General features: G+C 38.3%; 1 protein-coding gene and 1 long non-coding RNA gene across 5 annotated transcripts in view; both read left to right on the forward strand.

Annotated features, from left to right (window-relative positions):
* The window catches only part of LCORL (ligand dependent nuclear receptor corepressor like), a 296,483-nt gene that overhangs the window by 272,092 nt on the left and 5,162 nt on the right, over window positions 1-19,229 (forward strand). The window lies entirely within an intron of this gene.
* LOC126955424 (uncharacterized) lies at window positions 1,697-15,482 on the forward strand. The gene is made up of 2 exons (XR_007725924.1): window positions 1,697-5,291; window positions 7,181-15,482. It is a non-coding gene; the product is annotated as an uncharacterized LOC126955424 (long non-coding RNA).

Here is a 19,229-nt window from a genome sequence, read left to right on the forward strand (position 1 = left end):
CAGAAAAAGTTTGCCGACCCTGTTGATATCACTACAATTTTGATATGGTGTGGCTTGAAAAAGATAAAAAATAAGTTGTTGGCTTTTAAAAAATATATTAAGGTCATTCTATCTTGTTCGTCACCAACACTCCGTCTACTTCTTCCTCAACACTCCCTCCCTCAACACAATACAATGTATTTGACATGTTAGCTGTTTTGTTTTGTTTGATCTTTACGGGTCAATATCTGTCTTTGTCCAGCAGAGTGGTGCTGGGGGAGCCATGAGCACCAGTTGTATTCTGTTTTGTAAATCTTTATTCTCTCCCTGCAGCCTCCAGACCTGCTTTCTCTATCTGAGGTAAGTTCAAGGGTCACCCTTTTCTTCTTTAACCAGCTGCTAGCACCTGCTAGAAGGAGATTGGTTTCAATGCTTCACACCATGATAAATTCCTGCCTCAAGGTCTAAATATTCTCTTTCTCCTTTTTTCTTCCTTCTCTATTTCTTAAGAATTCAAAAGTCTTAGTTCAGCTCTCCTAACTACCTTTTTTCTTCTCATGTTTCCTGGGCAGTAACAGTTTTCTTGTTGTGGAGCTGAGCATTATGTGATTATCATAACGTTAAGCCTAGTGAATTCACCTATAGTTTAATTACAAACAAAAAAGGCAAGGGTAGGTGTCTGAATGATTTCATCTTGCCACTTTTTTTTCTTGTTTGTGTTTATTTAAACCGGACCTTGGCTTCTTTTTCCTTCTCCCACTTCCAGGCAACCTGGAAAATGCATTTATTTGCTACCTTTTTCTGTGTTATGCAAACATAGAAAGCTAGATTTTAAAAGCCTGTACCTATACACTCTTTTTATTTATTCAAAAGTGTTTGTCTTCTGCATGCTAGGCAGTATGTTAGACACAGGCGAAATAGTGGGGGCAAAACCAGATGTGGCTCCTACCCTCACAGTTCAAGTTTATTTGGAGAGGCAGACATTGAGTAAATGCACAAATCTGCTGCATTCTCAGTATGTGGTGCTATGGGAATTTAATTTTGGAAGGTTTTACCAAGTGAAGGAACAGTTCCCTGAGCAAATGGCCATTAAGCTAAGCTGTGAAGAGTGAGGAAGAATTAACTAGGCCAAGTGGTAGAAAACCAGTAGAGTAGGAAAAAGGATTTGGATGTGGAAAAAATGCTGAGGTGTGGGATTCTTGGCAGGTCAGAGGTGTAAGTCATGGCTGGTGTGTCTAGTCAAGAGAGAAAGAAGGAGATGATGTCAGATGTAGAGAGGATTGAGAAGGAAGCAAAGGAACAGACTAAAGAAGTTCTTATGAGCTATGCCAAGAAGTTTGCCTACTTTCAGTGGCTCCCATTGGACTTAGAACAGAGATTTAAATTGGAAGTGGATGGGGAAGATAAGACATAATCAGATTTTCCTGGCCGGGCGCGGTGGCTCACGCCTGTAATCCCAGCACTTTGGGAGGCCGAGGCGGGCGGATCACAAGGTCAGGAGATCGAGACCACGGTGAAACCCCGTCTCTACTAAAAATACAAAAAATTAGCCGGGCGCGGTTGTGGGCGCCTGTAGTCCCAGCTACTCGGGAGGCTGAGGCAGGAGAATGGCGTGAACCCGGGAGGCGGAGCTTGCAGTGAGCCGAGATCACGCCACTGCACTCCAGCCTGGGCGACAGAGCGAGACTCCGTCTCAAAAAAAAAAAAAAAAAAAAAAAAAAAAAATCAGATTTTCCTTTCTGGAAGATTTCCCTGGTTGCATTGTGAAGAAGGAAGGGTGTGGGGCAAAACACCTAACCATACTGAGACCATTGTGATTCACAAACTTTAGTGTGCATCAGAATCACCAGCAAGTCTTGTTAAAACAATTGTTTGGATCCACCCACAGAGTTTAATTGAAGAGATATGGGGCGGGGCCCAAGTGATACTTATGCTTCTGGACCAGGAAGTACACTTTGAGAACCATTGGTAATAGAGTGTAAGTGTTATAGTGGTAGAAGGAAGATTATTTACTAATATGAACATGTTATAAGTTTCCCTTTAAACACTTCTTCAGCTATATCACAAATTTTGCTCTGCTGTGTTTTCATTTTAATTAAATTCAAAATATTTTCTAATTTCTCTTGTGATTTCTTCTTTAGCCCATGGATTATTTAGAGACATATTAGCTGGGTGCAGTACTCACGCCTGTAATTCCAACACTTTGAGAGGCTGAGGCAGGAGGATTACTTGAGCCCAGGAATTCAAGACCAGCCTGGGCAACATGGCAAGACCCTGCCTAGAAATGTGTTGTTTCGTTTCCAAATATTTAGGGATTTTTCAGATATCTCTGGTGCTGATTTCTAATTTAATTCTAATATACTGTTTGTGAATTCAGTCTTTTTGAATTTTTGAGATGTATTATATGGCCGAGTGTCTAGGCAAATCTAAGTAAATGTTCTGTGTGTTCTTGAAAATAATGTGTATTCTACTGCTGTTGAATGAAATGTTCTATAATTGTCGGTTAAGCAAGATGATTGCTAGTACTGTTCAAGATTTTTCCATCTTGGTGAATTTCAGTCTACTTGTTCTATCTGTTTTTGAGAGGGGGATGTCAAAATCTGTGACTATGATTGTGGATTTTTCTTTTTATCCTTTCAGTTCTGTTAGGTTTTGCTTCATGTATTTTGAAGCTCTATAAATAGGTGCATTTAGAATTGTTAGGTACTTTTTATTAACTGACTTTTTTATCATTATGAAATTAACCTCCTCTTTAATCCTGAAAATGTTCCTCACTCTGGAATCTAATTTATCTGATAACTACTAGAGTCGTTCCAGCTTGCTTTTCACTACTGGTGTCATAGTGTATCTTTTCACAATATTTTTATTTTTAACCTATTGTGTCTTTATGTTTAAAGATGATCTCTTTTATTAAGCAACTTAGAATCGAGGCTTGCCTTTTTATCCAATGTGACAGTCTCTGCCTTTTCAGTAGACCACTTACATTTAATGTCACCATTAATATGGTTGGGTTTAAATCAGCCATCTTTCTATTTTCTATTTGTCCCACCTACTATTTGTTCCCCCCTTTTTTCTCTTTTCCACCCTTCTTTTGGATCAATACAGTGTGTTTTATTATTTTTTCAATCTCCTGATTTGCTTTTTAAAAGTGGTTGCTGGTCAGGTGAGGTGGCTCATTCCTGTAATCCCACCACTGGGAAGGTCACTTGAGCCCCGGAGTTCAAGACCAGCCTGGGCAACATGGTGAAACTCTGTCTCCACAAAAATCAGGCAGGTGTAGTGGCACGTGCCTGTGGCCCCAGCTACTGGGGAGGCTGGGGCAGGAGGATCACTTGAGTCTGGGAGGTGGAGGTTGCAGTGAGCCAAGATCATTCCATGGTACTCCAGGCTGGACAACAGAATGAGACACTGTTTAAAATAAATAAAAATTAAAAAAGCAGTTTCTGTAGGATTTATAGTATACGTCATTAACTTACCAGAGTTCTGCCTTCAAATAATAATATAGTACTTCATGGGTAGCCAATAATTTTTTTTTATCTTTATTTTCGGTTCAGGGGTACATATGCAATTTGTTATATAGGTAAATTGCATGGCACCGGGATTTGGTGTACAGATTATTTCATCACCCAGGTAATAAGCATACTACCCAATAAGTAATTTTTCAGTCCTCTCCCTCCTCCCACCCTTCACCCTCAAATAGGCCCCGCTTTCTGTTGTTCTCTTCTTTGGTCCGTGTGTACTCAGTATTTTACTTCCACTTACAAGTGAGAATCCTTATAAATGTTTTGTTTTCCATTCCTGCATTAGTTCCCTTAGGATTATGGGCTCCAGCTCCATCCATGTCGCTGCAAAGGACATGATCGCATTGCTTTTTATGGCTGCGTAGTATTCCGTTGTCTATATGTACACATTTTCTTTATTCTACCAATGATGGGATTTAGGTTGATTCCATGTCTTTGTTATTCTAAATAATGCTGTGATAAATGTACATGTGCGTGTGTCTTTTGTGGTAGAATGATTTATATTTCTTTGAGTATATACCCAGTAATGGGATTGCTGGGTCATATGGTAGTTCTATTTTTAGCTCTTTGAGAAATCGCCACATTGCTTTCCAAAATGGCTGAACTAATTTACATTCCCACCAGCAGTATATAAGCATTCCCTTTTCTCCACAGCCTTGCCAGCATCTGTTGTTGTTTTGTTTTTGTTTTTGTTTTTTTTCACTTTTTAATAATACCCATTCTGACTGATAAGAAATGGTATCTCGTTGTGGTTTTGATTTGCATTTCTCTAATGATTAATGATATTGAACATTTTTTCATATGCTGCGTGAATGTCTTCTTTTGAAAAGTGTCTGTTCATGTCCTTTGCTCACATTTTTTTTTTTTTTCTGAGACAGAGTCTTACTCTGTTGCCCAGGCTGGAGTGCAGTGGCACAATCTCAGCTCACTGCAACCTCCACCTCCCGTGTTCAAGTGATTCTCCTGCGTCAGCCTCCCAAGTAGCTGGGATTACAGGCACCCGCCAACATGCTCGCCTAATTATTCTATCTTTACTAGAGATGGGATTTCGCCATGATTAGATTCCTAACCTCAGGTGATCTGCCCACCTCAGCCTCCCAAAGTGCTGGGATTGCAGGTGTGAGCCACCATGTGCAGCCCCTTTGCCCACTTTTTAATGGGTTTGGTTTTTGCTTGTTAATTGTTATAAGTTCATCTTATAAACTCTGGATATTAGACCTTTGCTGGATACATGGTTGACAAATATTCTCCCATTCTGTCAGTTGTCTGTTTACTCTATTAGTAATTTAGTTTAATTAGGTCCTATGTGTCAATTTTTGGTTTTGTTGCAGTTGCTTTTGGCATCTTCATTGTGACATCTTTGCCAGGACCTGTGTCCAGAATGGTATTTCCTTGGTCAGCCTTCAGGGTTTTTATAGTTTGAGGTTTTACATTGAAGTCTTTAATCCATCTTGAGTTGATTTTTGTATATGGTGTAAGGAAGGGGTCCAGTTTCAATCTTCTGTATATGGCTAGCCAGTTATCCCAGCACCATATACTGAATAGGGAGTTCTTTTTCCATTGCTTGTTTTTGTCAGCTTTGTCAAGGATCAGATGGTTGTAGATGTGCAGCTTTATTTCTCAGCCTTCTTTTTGGTTCTATTTGTCTATGTGTCTGCTTTTGTACCAGTACCATGCTCTTTTGGTTACTGTAGCTGATATGGTTTGGCTTTGTCCCCACTCAGATTTCATCTTGAATTCCCACGTGTTGTGGGAGGGACCTGGTGGGAGGTATTTGAATCATGGGGGCAGGTCTTTCACATGCTCTTCTTGTGATAGTGAGTCTCACAAAATCTGATGGTTTTATAAGGGGAAGTTTTCCTGCACAAGCTCTCTTCTTTTGTGTGCCACCATGTGAGACATGCGTTTCACCTTTCACCATTGATTGTGAGGCTTCCCCAGCCATGTGAAACTGTGGGTTCTCCATTAAGCCTCTTTCTTTTGTAAATTGCCCAGTCTCAGGTATGTCTTTACCAGCAGCATGAAAATGGAATAATACAGTAAATTGGTACCAAGAGTGTGGTGCTGCTGAAAAGATACCCAAAAATCTGGAAGCAACCTTGGAACTGGGTAACAGGCAGAGGTTGGAACAGTTTGGAGTGCTCAGAAGAAGACAGGAAAATGTGGGAAAATCTGGAACTTCCTAGAGACTTGTTGAATGGCTTTGACCAAAAGCCTGATAGCAGTAGGGACAATAAGGTCAAGGCTGAGGTGGTCTCAAATGGAGATGAGGAACTTGTTGGGAACTGGAGCAAAGGTGACTCTTGTTACGTTTTAGCAAAGAGACTGGCGATATTTTGCCCCTGCCCTAGAGATTTATGGAACTTTGAACTTGAGAGGGATGATTTAGGGTATATGGCGGAAGAAATTTCTAAGCAGCAAAGCATTCAAGAGGTAACTTGGGTGCTGTTAAAGGCATTCAGTTTTATAAAGGAAGCAGAGCATAAAAGTGTGGAAAATTTGCAGCCTGACAATTTGATAGAAAAGAAAGACCCATTTTCTGAGGAAAAATTCAAGCCAGCTGCAGAAATTTGCATAACTAATGAGGAGCCACACGTTAATCTCCAAGTCAATGGGGAAAATGTCTCCAAGGCATATCAGAGGTCTTCACAGCAGCCCCTTCCATCACAGGCCCAGAGGCCTAGGCGAAAGTGATTTCGTGAGCCAGCCCCAGAGTCCCCATGCTGTGTGCAGACTAGGGACTTGGTGCCCTGTGTCCCAGCCACTCCAGGTGTGACTAACAGGGGCTGAGGTACAGCTCAGGCTGTTGCTTCAGAGGGTGGAAGCCCCAGTGCCTTGGCAGCTTCCACATGGTGTTGAGCCTGTGGGTTTACAGAAGTCAAGAATTGAGGATTGGGAACCTCTGCCAAGATTTCAGAAGGTGTGTGGAAACGCCTGGATGCCCAGGCAAAAGATTGCTGCAGGGGGAGGGCCCTCATGGAGAACCTCTGCTAGGGCAGTGCAGAGGGAAATGTGGAGTCAGAGCCCCGACACAGAGTCCCTACTTGGGCACTGCCTAGTGGAGCTGTGAGAAGAGGGCCATTGTCCTCCAGACCCCAGAATGGTGGATCCACCAAAAGCTTGTACCGTACACCTGGAAAAGCCTCAGACACTCAAAGCCATCCCATGAAAGCAGGCAGGAGGGGGGCTATTCCCTGCAAAGCTACAGGGACAGAGCTGCCCAAGACCATAGTAACCCACCTCTTACATCAGCGTGACCTGGATGTGAGACATGGAGTCAAAGGAGATCATTTTAGAGCTTTAAGATTTGAGTACCCTAGCTCCTGTGTTTTGGCCAATGTCTCCAATTTGGAATGGCTGTAATTACTCAATGCCTCTACCCTCATTGTATCTAGGAAGTTAACTAACTTGCTTCTGATTTTATAGGCTCATAGGTGGAAGGGACTTGCCTTGTCTCAGATAAGACTTTGGACTGTGGACTTTTGAATTAATGCTGAAATGACTTAAGACTGTAGGGGGCTGTTGGGAAGCATGATTGGTTTTTAAATGTAAGGATATGAGATTTGGGAGGGACCAGGAGCAGAATGATATGGTTTAGCTGTGTCCCCATTCAAATCTTATCTTGAATTCCCATGTGTTGTAGGAGGGACCTGGTGGGAGGTAATTGAATCATGGGGGAGGTCTTTCACATGCTCTTCTTGTGATAGTGAGTCTCACAAAATCTGGTGGTTATTGTAAGGGGAAGTTTTCCTGCACAAGCTCTCTTCTCTTGTCTGCCACCATGTGAGACATGCCTTTCACCTTTCGCCATGATTGTGAGGCTTCCCCAGCCATGTGAAACTGTGGGTTCTCCATTAAGCCTCTTTCCTTTGTAAATTGTCCAGTCTTGGGTATGTTTCTATCAACAGTGTGAAAATGGACTAATACAGTAGCCTTGTAGTATAGTTCCAAGTCAGGTAATGTGATGCCTCCAGCTTTGTTCTTTTTATTTAGGATTGCCTTGGCTATTCACATTCTTTGTTGGTTCCATCTGAACGTCATTGGCAGTCTGATAGGAATAGCATTGAATCTCTAAAATTCTTTGGACAATATGGCCCAATTTTGATTTTTCTTATCCCAATATTGATTTTTCTTACCCATAATCATGGAATGTTTTCCCATTTGTTTGTGTCATCTCTGATTTCTTTGAACAGTGTTTTGTAATTCTCCTTACATTACAAAGAAACCAAAGATCTTTCACCTCTCTGGTTAGCCGTACCTAAGAATAAAGAATAAATTCCTACAAATTTTATTTTTTTGTGGCTATTGTGAATGGAATTGCTTTCTTGATTTGGTTCTCAGCTTGGATGGTTGTTGGTGTATAGAAATGGTACTGACTTTTGTACATTGATTTTGTATCCTGAAACTTTACTGAAGTTGTTACAACCATACGTTTGCATTTTTCTCCAAGTCTTTGTGCTTTTATTTCTGTAAACATTACAAACCTCATAGTACATTATTCCTATTTTTTCTTCACACAGTTATTCAGAGATTTTTTAAATAGGAAAATAAGTATTTTTCCCATGAATTTATCATGTCTAGTGCTCTTCATTCTTGTGTACAGATCCAGATTTCTATCCGATATCTTTTCTTCTGCCTGAATGACCTCCTTTAGCATTTCTTGTAGTGCAGGTCTGCTGTTGATTAATTCACTCTGCCTTTGTATGTCTATAAAAGTCTATATATCACGTTTTTGAAATATATTTTTTCTGCATATGGATTTCAGATTTGATCATATTTTTCTCTTAGTACTGATGCTCCTCAACTTATGATGGGGCTACTTCCCGTTAAATCCTTGTAAGTTGAAAAAATACCGTAAGTCAAAAGTTCATTTAATGCACTTAACCTATCTAACATCATAGCCTAGCCTCACCTACCCTAAATGTCCTCAGAACATTACATTAGCCTACAGCTAGGCAAAATCATTAAACACAAAGCCTATTTTACAATAAAATGTTGACTATCTCATATAACTTATAGAATACTGATATTGAAAAACAGAATGGTTATATGGGTACTCAAAGCATGGCTTCTGCTAAATGCCTATCACTTTCACACCACTGTAAAGTTGAAAAATGCTAAGTTAAATCATCCTAAGCCGGAGACTGTACTTTACAGATATTGTTCTACTTGCTTCTTGCTTGTATTGTTTCTGAAGATGGGTATGGCATTCTTATATTTGCTCCTCTGTATGATCTTTTTTCTGCCAGATGCTTTTAAGATTTTCTCTTTATTACTGGTTATCAACAGTTTGATTATGAAAGGGCTTGGCATTATTGCCTTTATGTTTTCTCTGCTTGGAGTTTGTTGAACTCCTTGAATATATCAGTTTATACTTGTAATCACATTTAGACATTTTTTAGCCATTATTTCTTTTTTTTTTTATTTTTTTATTTTTTATTTTGAGACGGAGTTTCGCTCTTGTTGCCAAGGCTGGAGGACAATGGCACAATCTTGGCTCACCACAACCTCCACCTCCCTGGTTCAAGCGATTCTCCTGCCTCAGCCTCCCAAGTAGCTGGGATTACAGGCATGCGCCACCACGCCCGGCTAATTTTGTATTTTTTTTTTTTTTTTTTTTTTTTTAGTAGAGACGGTTTCTCCGTGTTGGTCAGGCTGGTCTCGAACTCCTGACCTCAGGTGATCCGCCTGCCTCGGCCTCCCAAAGTGCTGGGATTACAGGCGTCAGCCACTGTGTCTGGCCAGTTTCTTTAAACATATGTCTGTCCCTCTCCACTCTCCTCTCCTTCTGGAATATAAATCACATGTATTTATCCCACAGGTCACTGATACTCGATTCATTTTTGCTAATTTTTTTTTCTCTTCTTACTTTCATTCTGCATATTACTATTCCTATGTTTTTAAGTTCACTAATCATTTCTTTGGCATTGTTTAATCTGCTATTAATACCATCTAGGATATTTTTTATTTTATTAATGGTTTGTCAACTCTGGAAGTTCAAATTCAGTATTTTTTATATCTACCATATTTGTCCATGTCATGCTCATGCTTTCTTCAACTTCTTGAAATTATGAAGTGTATTTAAAATATCCCCATTAACATCCTCATGTACTAATTTCACAATCTGTGTTATTTATTTATCTATTTCTTTAATGGTTTTTCCCCTCATTATGGATCATATTTTTTTTTGCATGCATGCATGCATGGTAATTTTCAGTGGGATGCCAGACATTGTGAATTTTATATTATTGTGAGCTAGAATTTTTGCAATATTAAATGTTCTTCGTCTCTGTTCTGGGACACCATTAACTGATTGAGAAACATTTTGATTCTTTTATGTATTAAGCATTGTTGGGCAGAGCCAGAACAGCCTTTAATCTCAGACAGTAGTTTACAACCAGGGATGATTTTGCCTCATAGAGGATATTTGGTCATGTACAGAGACATTTTGTACTGTTACATTTAGAAGGTGCTATTGGCATCTAGTGGAAAAAGTCTAGGGATGCTACTAAAAATTCTACTATGTCTAGCACAGCCCCCACAACAAATAATTATCTGGTCCCAAATGTTAGTGAAGCTGAGGTTAAGAAGCCCTGCTCTAGGGCTAAGTTGACCTGACTATAGAGGCAATCCAATACCCACCTGAAGACTTTACTAAATGCTGCATGTGTCAGAAGGTCAATTATATCCAGTTCTATATAGCCTCCAGAAAAGTATTACCTGGTCCTTTTCATTAATTCTTTTCACAGACTTGGGAAATACTTATCCACTGATCAGTGTTTATTTATCTTTAACCCAAGGAAAATCCTCTGCAGATCTCTGTTTCTGTCTCTTTCTCTCTCCTTTCTCCCCCCACCCCCATCTCTCTCCTATGCTCTAACCCACAGATTCTAGTCACCTGGGACTTCGTGAACTCCAGTCACTGTCTCCGCAACTCAGGAGTATTTCCAGGCTCTGTTGGGGTTCTCTCCCTATCATGCAGCCTGAAAACTCTCCAGGCAGTAAGCCACGTATCTGGTCCCAGCTACCCTGTTACTTCATCATGGCCAGAGGCAGAAATCATATTTTTTCTTTCAGCAAATATTTGTCCAGTTTCTTTGTGCCAAGTACTGCAGATAAAATGCTGAACAAGAACAACAATCCGTCTGTATTTTTAGTAAGAGAGAAAAACAATAATAGAAAACATAAAGCAGTGATAAATTGTGTTAATGAAATTGGATGATAGAAAGGAGTTTCTAGGGGGGAGCTACTTTAGGTTGAGGTGCAGGGAAATCCTTTCTGAATAAGTAATGCATAAGCTGTGAATGGAGTTGAGACATCTAGGATATCATTGATGACTGAAACTGTGAGTAGGGATGAGGACCCCCCAAATAGACTGTATAGAATAAAGGAGAAAAGAAAGACTAGGACTCATCCTTGAGAAATTCCAACTTTTATTATCCAAGTAAAGTAGGATGACTTGGAATGGAAGAGGCAGGAGGAAAGTGTGTTTTGTCTCAAAAGCCAAAAGAAATGAGTTCATGAAAGAGGGTGCTTTAGTCTCCTTGGGCTACCACAACAAAAGAACATAGACTGCCTGGCTTAAACGACAGAACATTTTTTTCTCAAAGTTTTGGAGGCTGGAAAGTCCAAGATCAAGGTCCAGCAAGTTTGGTTTGCAAGCTGATAGATAGCTTGCAGATAGCTACCTTCTTGCTGTGTCCTCACATGGCAGAGAGGACCCTCTGGTATCCCTTCCTCCTCTTTCAGTAACACCAACCTCATCAGATTAGAGCTTCACTCATGACCTTAATTACCTCCTAAAGGTCCTGTCCCCAAATTCAGTCACCTTCGGGGTTAGGGCTTTGACCTATGAATTTAGGAGAAACACAAGTTCATAGCAGAAGAAATGGTCAACAATATTGAATGCTGCCAAGGGGGCAAAAACTAAAATTCACTGGAATTATCAATGTGAATGCCATTCGTGGCTTTAGTAAGTGCTGTTTTCATGGAGTAAAAGCACTGGAAGCCATACTGGAATCGCTTAAGGAATGAGGAGCTAAGGAAATGGTGATAGCATGTATAGGAGAACTCCTTAAAGTAATCTAGTTATAAAACTGTTATCTTGAGGAAAACGAAAGATTGAGTAAAGTCTTGTATTTTATTTTTTAAAGAATGAGAGACCTTGTACTTTCTTAAGCATCATGGTGATCCAATTGAGAAGAGATGGTTTATTATTTGTTGCCACAATAATGCTATATTACAAACTAGTCCAAAATTTATTAGCTTAAAATAAGCAATTTTTATTTCATTCATGAGTCTGTGGTTGGCAGAGAAGGCTAGGATGTTCTTCTGATCTTGGCTGGCCTCCCTCATATGTCCTGGTATTAGCTGACTATCAGGTGGGACATTTATCTCTGCTCCATGTGTCCCTGACACTAACTCAGCAGGTTTGCTCAAGCAATTTTTCTCAAGTTTCAGCATCCATCGTGTTTGCTAAGATCCTATTGGCCAGAGCAAATCACGTGGGTAAGGCAGAATGGGAACACTGCAAAATGATAGGGCAAAGAAAGTAAATTTAAGGATGAGTAAAGAGTTGGGACTATTAATGCAATCAATTTGATATGGAGAGTATATCAAAAAAAGGATTATGATCATTGGTAAGTTCTTAAGAAGGCAGATAGATGCAAACAGGGTCTCAGAATGTTATAACTGTGTTAGTTTCTGCAGTCTTTTACAGTTGGTTGGCATTGTTTTACATCAACAACTTGTTAATTGCTTTTAATTTCACATTACTAAAATTTCCTATTTTCTTTTTATAAATATAGCTGAATCACATTTGTATATTTATTGGGTATTTGAATACCTTATTATAGAAATTCAGGGAGTCTTTTTTTGTTCCTACATGGCCAAGGGTCATTTCTAAATTGCATAACATTGCGAACAGTGTTCATTAATTTCTGAAGACTGTTGGTTCTCTGCCCTTAATCCGACTATAATTTCCTTCATTTCCATTCAATTAAAAATTCAGGTGGCTCTCCCATTTATCATGAGAAAACTATTTTTTTTATTCTAAATGTTTTCTTGTGAATTCCTTACTGCCATAGTTTGCTCTAATGGTCATAACACTTACGAGTTATTAAGCACACACTGTGCACCAGAGTGCCAGTCTTCGTGTCACCTTTATACTCAAAACAAAGTTAATATAAATAATTTTCCTGAAATTGGCTGTATCAAATTGCAAATCTAGGATTATACCCCAAGACTGTTGGTCTTCAGAGTCTGGTTCTTAACCATCATGTTCTTCTACTCCAAATACAGTAATCGCAAGCAAGTAGAGAAAAAGGCTATATAATCTTCTACTTTATCTACCAAAGCCTTTAAATTCATCAGTATCCTAACAAAGGAAAATTTTGAGAAAAACTAAGTTGTTTTTTTTTTTTAAAGTAATTGCAATCTAAACTTACCTGTTTACCAACCAAAAGAAATGGTTTATTAACATTTTAGACCTCATGGTCACCCTTACAAACTGTGTTTACCTGGCTAGATCTTTTGATCTCCCTTAAGTCCAGGGACTCAAAATTAAACGATTGTATTATCTGTCTACACAAATTAAATCATTATATCTGTTTATGAGAGTTACAGGAATAACCTAATATGGTACATTGCAGAAACAAATCATACACATATCTGCCATATTTTATCCCCAGTGAAAACAAGGGTACCTTTGATTGTCTTATGTTTTGTTAATAGTACTAACATTAACTCACATTTATTGTGTCCTCATTATGTGTCCAGTCAAAATGCCAGGCATTTTATGTGCATTCTATTCTCTATGCCAAGTGCTTTACATAAATTCATTTAACAGTCCCATTACCCATAAAAGGTAGTGACTTTCATTATCTTCATTGAAGCTTAGAAAGATTAAGAAATGTGCATTTAGCTGGCCAGTGATTGGACTCAGGATCAGAACTCGAGCTCTAAAAATCTTCCTTCTGCCCCAGATTACCAACATCCTTATCCCTAAAGACTGTTATCAAATGTTTCTTCCCCTTGTCTCCCCACTCCGCTGGGATCAATCTTTCCCTTCTCTATAATCCCTTAGTCCTTAGTTACTCCTTTATATTTATTGCATGCTGCTGTTTTATTCTGGTAATTTATGAATACTTACTCACTCTGCCTCCGTACCAAGCTGCAAAACCCTTAAAGGTAGATACCATCACTTTTTTAATACTCCTAATATGTTAAGTAAGTACTGCTTGAGGGTTAGAAGAAATGATAAGTGACCTTCATGAAGGTTCTCTCATCTAGGTTTGTGCGCTTAACATACCTTTGGTGATACTTGGATAGATTTGTGGAGACATCAAGCTATAGGACAGAGCTGAGCCATAATAGCTAGTCAGTAAATTTTTACTGTAGTAACACTTAGAAGACACCATTCCAGAAGAAAGTAAGCCGTCATCCAGAATTTGGGGTTAAATAGATGAGTTCAAATTTGACGGTGTCAAGTACATTAACTATTCCAAGTCCAAATCCTGTACCAGAGCCTGTGATACAGCTGACGTCTCCCTTTGAATAGATGAACTTGTGTTCCCTGAAACTCTTGACCTAAAGAATACTCTGTTAGCGCTCAAAAACATGTCAGTCTATGCCCTAACATTATTCTTCTCTTTCAGGAACTGAAGGATATGAGTAGCTGCTCCTTATTTAGTTTATGCCATGAGGAAACTTCATGCATTAAATATTTAACTCTCCTGGATAGGGTTACAACTATAGCCTTAGGCATATCTTTCTGTTTTAAACTCATAAACCATACACTCGTCCACTAATCTCACATGTTAAGCATTCTGAAGAATAGAAAATTGGGTATTAACATGGAGAATCATGACAGAATTAGAACAATCCAAGAGTTAGTATGCAGTACAAGGTAATCATAGGCCCTGGAGACTTCCATTTACAAGTTATGTGGCTTAGGTAAGTCATTTTACTTCTGTGAGCTTCAGTGAATAGTTGTTAGGACTGAATGTGGTAATGTTAAAGAAAAAAAAAAAAAGGCTTTTAGCACACTGCCTGGTATGTAGCTACTGTTCTGTAAATGATATTTTCAGACCAGTCTTGGTTACACCAAAATTTGTTTCCTGCAAGAGTCGGCTAGGTAACATTCAAGTTTATTGTCCCTATGACAGAAATGAACATTGCATATCTCCAGTAATACAAGTTTAAATTATTAGAGCTAGATACTTTACTTTTGTGAAGATTCGACTTATCAATAATCATTAATTTAAATCACAAATTCTTTGGATTTCTATGACTCCCAAAAGATTTCTATCTTTTACGCTTTGCAAATGCACATACTCTATAAACTTCCATTCAGATGTGGAGATGGACTCTTATCTTTGGGTCCGTGGGATTACTGAAGAATCAAAAATAGGCTTAGATGCCTACGTAACCATTTCAGATTCCTCTTGCCCTTTTTCAACCCTCACCTCCATTAGTTTCCTAGTTTGATAGAGAAGAGTCCTTACTTATGATAAGCACTTCTCCTCCCACTTCTTTCTCTCTTCACCAAAGTATGCAGTAAACTAAGCCTTTGTATTTGTATAGAGCTCCTTGTGGTTTTTAAAGCATGCTAATTGACTCTCATTAAATTGTCAAACCTCTCTAAGATAAGGAGCGAAAGTGGTTTTTTTTGTTTGTTTTTTGTTTTTTATGAAGAAAATGAGGCAGGAGGTTAAGGTTACTTGTCCAGGAACATTATTATTGTGATTATTGTCAGAAATTGAGCCCAGGTCTTTACGTTCTTTTCCCCAACTCTACTCTCAAGAGTACCACTGTATACATACTATTGCTGAGCTTTCATTAGAATCCAGGATATAGACATATAAAGTCACTTTCTCAGATGACTTAACTGCTTTCAGCTTTCTAATTTTACGAAACAGAGAAGCCATGACATAAGAGTGATAAATCTGATGACATAGAATTTAGAATGGATTCACGAGAAAATCAACATAAGGAGATATAGACTGGATGCGGGGGAGGAGAGTGGGATCACAAATCACTATAGAACAAAGGATTAATTTTCATAACTACAAGAAAAAGATTATCCTAATTGGCAAAGAACACATAAAAAGGGAACACAAATGGCTTCTAAAACATGAAAATATGCTTAACCTTATTCATAAAAGAAATGTGAATTAAAACAATGGTATGCCACTTTTTAACATCAGATTTTCAAAGATCTGTAAGTTTTATTATACATTATTGGTTAGAGTAAGAGGAATGAAAGACCTTTTCACACATTGTTGATCAAAGTGTAAAATGGTACAGTCTCCGAAGAGCACTTTGATAATATCAAAAATGTAAAAGCACCTTTTGACTCAGCTTTTCTACTCCTCATCAACTCTATAGATATACTTGAACACATGCAAAATATTCAATGCATCATTGCTATTTTATGCAATAGATTAAAACAGCCAAAAATTCTGTCAATTGAGGACTGATAAAATCAATTATGATTTAGCCATAAAGTAGAATTCTGTGTAGCTGTTAAAAGACTTGAGTATTCATTTTACAAATATGAAACAGTATCCAAAATATATATTTTAAAGCAAGATACAGAACAGTATATAGAATGGTAGAATTGTGTACAGGGAGAGAGTTGAAACACAGATACCTACATATTTCAATGTGAGGGGACTATCTGAAGAATAGACAATAAAATGGTAACAATAGTTGCCCCAGAAGAGGGGCTAGAAGCACTGATAGACTTCTTCCCATTATATGACATTTTTCACTGACTGATTTTTTTTTTTTTTTTTTTTTTTTTTTTTTTTTTTTTTTTCGTGAGACAGGGTCTCACTCTGTTGCCCATGCTGGAGTGCAATGGCACAATCTCAGCGTGCTGCAGCCTCGACCTCCCAGGCTCAAGCAATCCTCCCACCTCAGCCTCCTAAGTAGCTGGGACTAATATTTGTATTCTTTATAGAGATAGGGTTTTGCCATGTTGCCCAGGCTGGTCTCAGACTCCTGGGCTCAACCAGTCCACCCACCTCAGCCTCCCATAGTGCTGGGATTACACGCTGATTGATGTTTTTAATTTTGCAAATGTATTATCTATTTTAAAAATGCAAAAGACAAAAAACTGTACCAAAATGGCATCAAAAGTTGAGAACATTTATTTTTCACTTTGTACAGATGTGTATGAATTTCCAAATATAAAGGAGTATTTTTTTTAAATCCTCTATATTGCATACTCTTTGAAAGCACTGTGTCCTCCTCATCTTTATATCACGAAAGCACTTTCTGAGGTATTCAATAAATGTTAAATAATTTCATTGACTCTGGTGTTGAAAATGGAATTGAAAAGTCTTGATTAAGCAATAATCAGAGAACCAGGTTCTTATGTTAGTTCACATACATCTGGTTTTAGAAGACCCGAAAAAGGGGCAGTTTATTTTCCTACTCTCTTAAAAAACTAAAATCTGGCCAAGTGTTGTGGCTCACACCTGTAATCCCAGTGTTTTGGGAGGCTGAGGCAGGATTGCTTGAGGCCAGGAATTTGAGACTAGCCTGGAAAACACAGCAAGACCCTGTCTCTTCAAAAAAATTTAAAAATTATTTGGGTGTGATGGCACACACTTGTAGTCTCAGCTATTCAGGAGGCTGAGGCAGATGGATTGCTTGAGTGCAGGAGTTGGAGGCTGCAGTGAGCCATGATGGTGCCACTGCACTCCAACCTGGGCCACAGAGCAAGACTCTGTCTCAAAAGACAAACATCTAGAAAGGTACTTTCTAGCTGTAATGTTCTAACGCCTCTGGTTCCAGCATTTCCTAAGATAGCTGTATTCTAAGAATTCTATAGAGCAGTACTGCCCAAACTTTGCATATCCATTGTTTTTTAAGTATATATTAATTAAATGTCAAGCTGTATATCAGTAAATTTAGTTTTTCTTCAAAACTGACATTTTCTCCCCATACATAAGTATAGTTTTGTGCACCTGTAGGATCTGTGTACCCAAATTTATAGTATACCATTCTAGAAAAGTTACCTAAGAAAACTGCCTTATGTTTTTGAAAAGGAAAATCATGTTATTAAAGTATTATTAAAGTATTATTAAATCAGTTATTAAAGTATTCTTCTGTGATGAAAACTCCTTAGTCAAACAAACAGCAAACAAAACAAAATTTGTTTTTATTTATGACCATGATTATTTGTTCTATGCCTTCATTTTCTTTTTTGGAGTTTAATACTTACTATACTTGCCTACCAATCTATCTTAATATAATTGTGTTTTTATAGCTTGCCTTAGAGTTTCTCAAAAAGGTGTACATCAAACTTTTGCTTTGAAAATACAAGCAATGCAAATATGAAGACTAGCAGTCCTTGGAGAAAGGAAATGGCTTTATCTGAGTTTTGCTAACTTGAAAAACAAAAATGAAGTCCCTGAGGACATTTTAATAATAATTAATGTAAATTTTTTTCAAAATCCAGTTATGATTTCTAATATGCATGAAAATATTGTATTTTGGATCTCTTTCATTTGTCACATATACTTTAAATATGTTATTTTTTAATCACATCCGTTTTAGCTTTTCAAAAAAGCGGTTTACTACTTTTGATGCATACTAAGCTACCTGGTAGTTTGTCATTTTGTCTAGTATCTAATCTATACAAATTGAAACTGTATTCTCTGGGACTGGGACTGTTTGGGGAGAATGCAGTTAGATATGTTAGTGGTGGTAAAACAGGATATCACGGATTTGGCTTATTGAATGGCGTATGGGTTGGTTGGTTGAGGTTGCAGGGAGGGATCTACTGGAGTCTGGATGCTCCCATTTCCCAACTCTACCAAGTCACTTAAATATGAGACACTGAACCTCATTGCTAATAGGAAGATTTGTAGAGCTACAGTTGGAGAAAGCTTAGGAGTGATATAGTTCAAATTAACTAACCATAGTTAAATGTCAAGTGAATTAGAGAGCTGAATAGTTTATAAACATAAGGATTCACACCTGAATATGTGGACTGTAAGTAATACTTAAAACTAGGGATGGCATATTCATTACACGAAGAGTGGACTAGCTCCCCTTTTGAGTGTCACGTGTCTGTGAATCTGAAGAGTAGCACTCTGCCTCAGATGTTTCACAACAGGCTTTTTATAAATGTTTACTGAATTTTTGAGTAATTACTATGTATTTAGCACTGTGCATATCTTCACAGAAAAAATGTTAGCATCCTTTCCTTCTGATCTAGAGGGGGTTATCAGACTATTAGACATGAAACAATAGTGGAGAACCCAATAGTTCACTATCCAATGTTTTACTGAGAGCACGTTGAGAGATGTGAGATTGGATTAGGCATGAGTAAAGGTTTGGTTAAGCAGAGTGGTAAGGAAGGTTCCCTACGTGGGAAAATTTAGGAACAGACGGAACTGTCCTCATGAACTTATGGAATAAGACACCAGTCCAGAACATTAAAGAATAATGTTGAAGAGATCTGACCAACCTAATATAAATCCAAATAAGCCAACTTTCCCATTAATGTAAAAAATTATTTGAAATAGACAACCAGAATAAGTATCCTGTGGATGCCGCATGCTGCTCTGATGAGCTGGCCGTAAGTGTAATTCCTGATGATTTTCCAGCCTCATTAGAGAGCTAGTAGACAAGCATAAGGAAAAGAGAAAGGGCTGTATTCCAGTTCCAGGCAGGTGACTGTATGACCTCAGGCATATTTGTACTTAACTCTGA

Source organism: Macaca thibetana, chromosome 5, assembly GCF_024542745.1.
Source record: "Macaca thibetana thibetana isolate TM-01 chromosome 5, ASM2454274v1, whole genome shotgun sequence".
In the NCBI taxonomy this organism is placed as follows: domain Eukaryota; kingdom Metazoa; phylum Chordata; class Mammalia; order Primates; family Cercopithecidae; genus Macaca; species Macaca thibetana.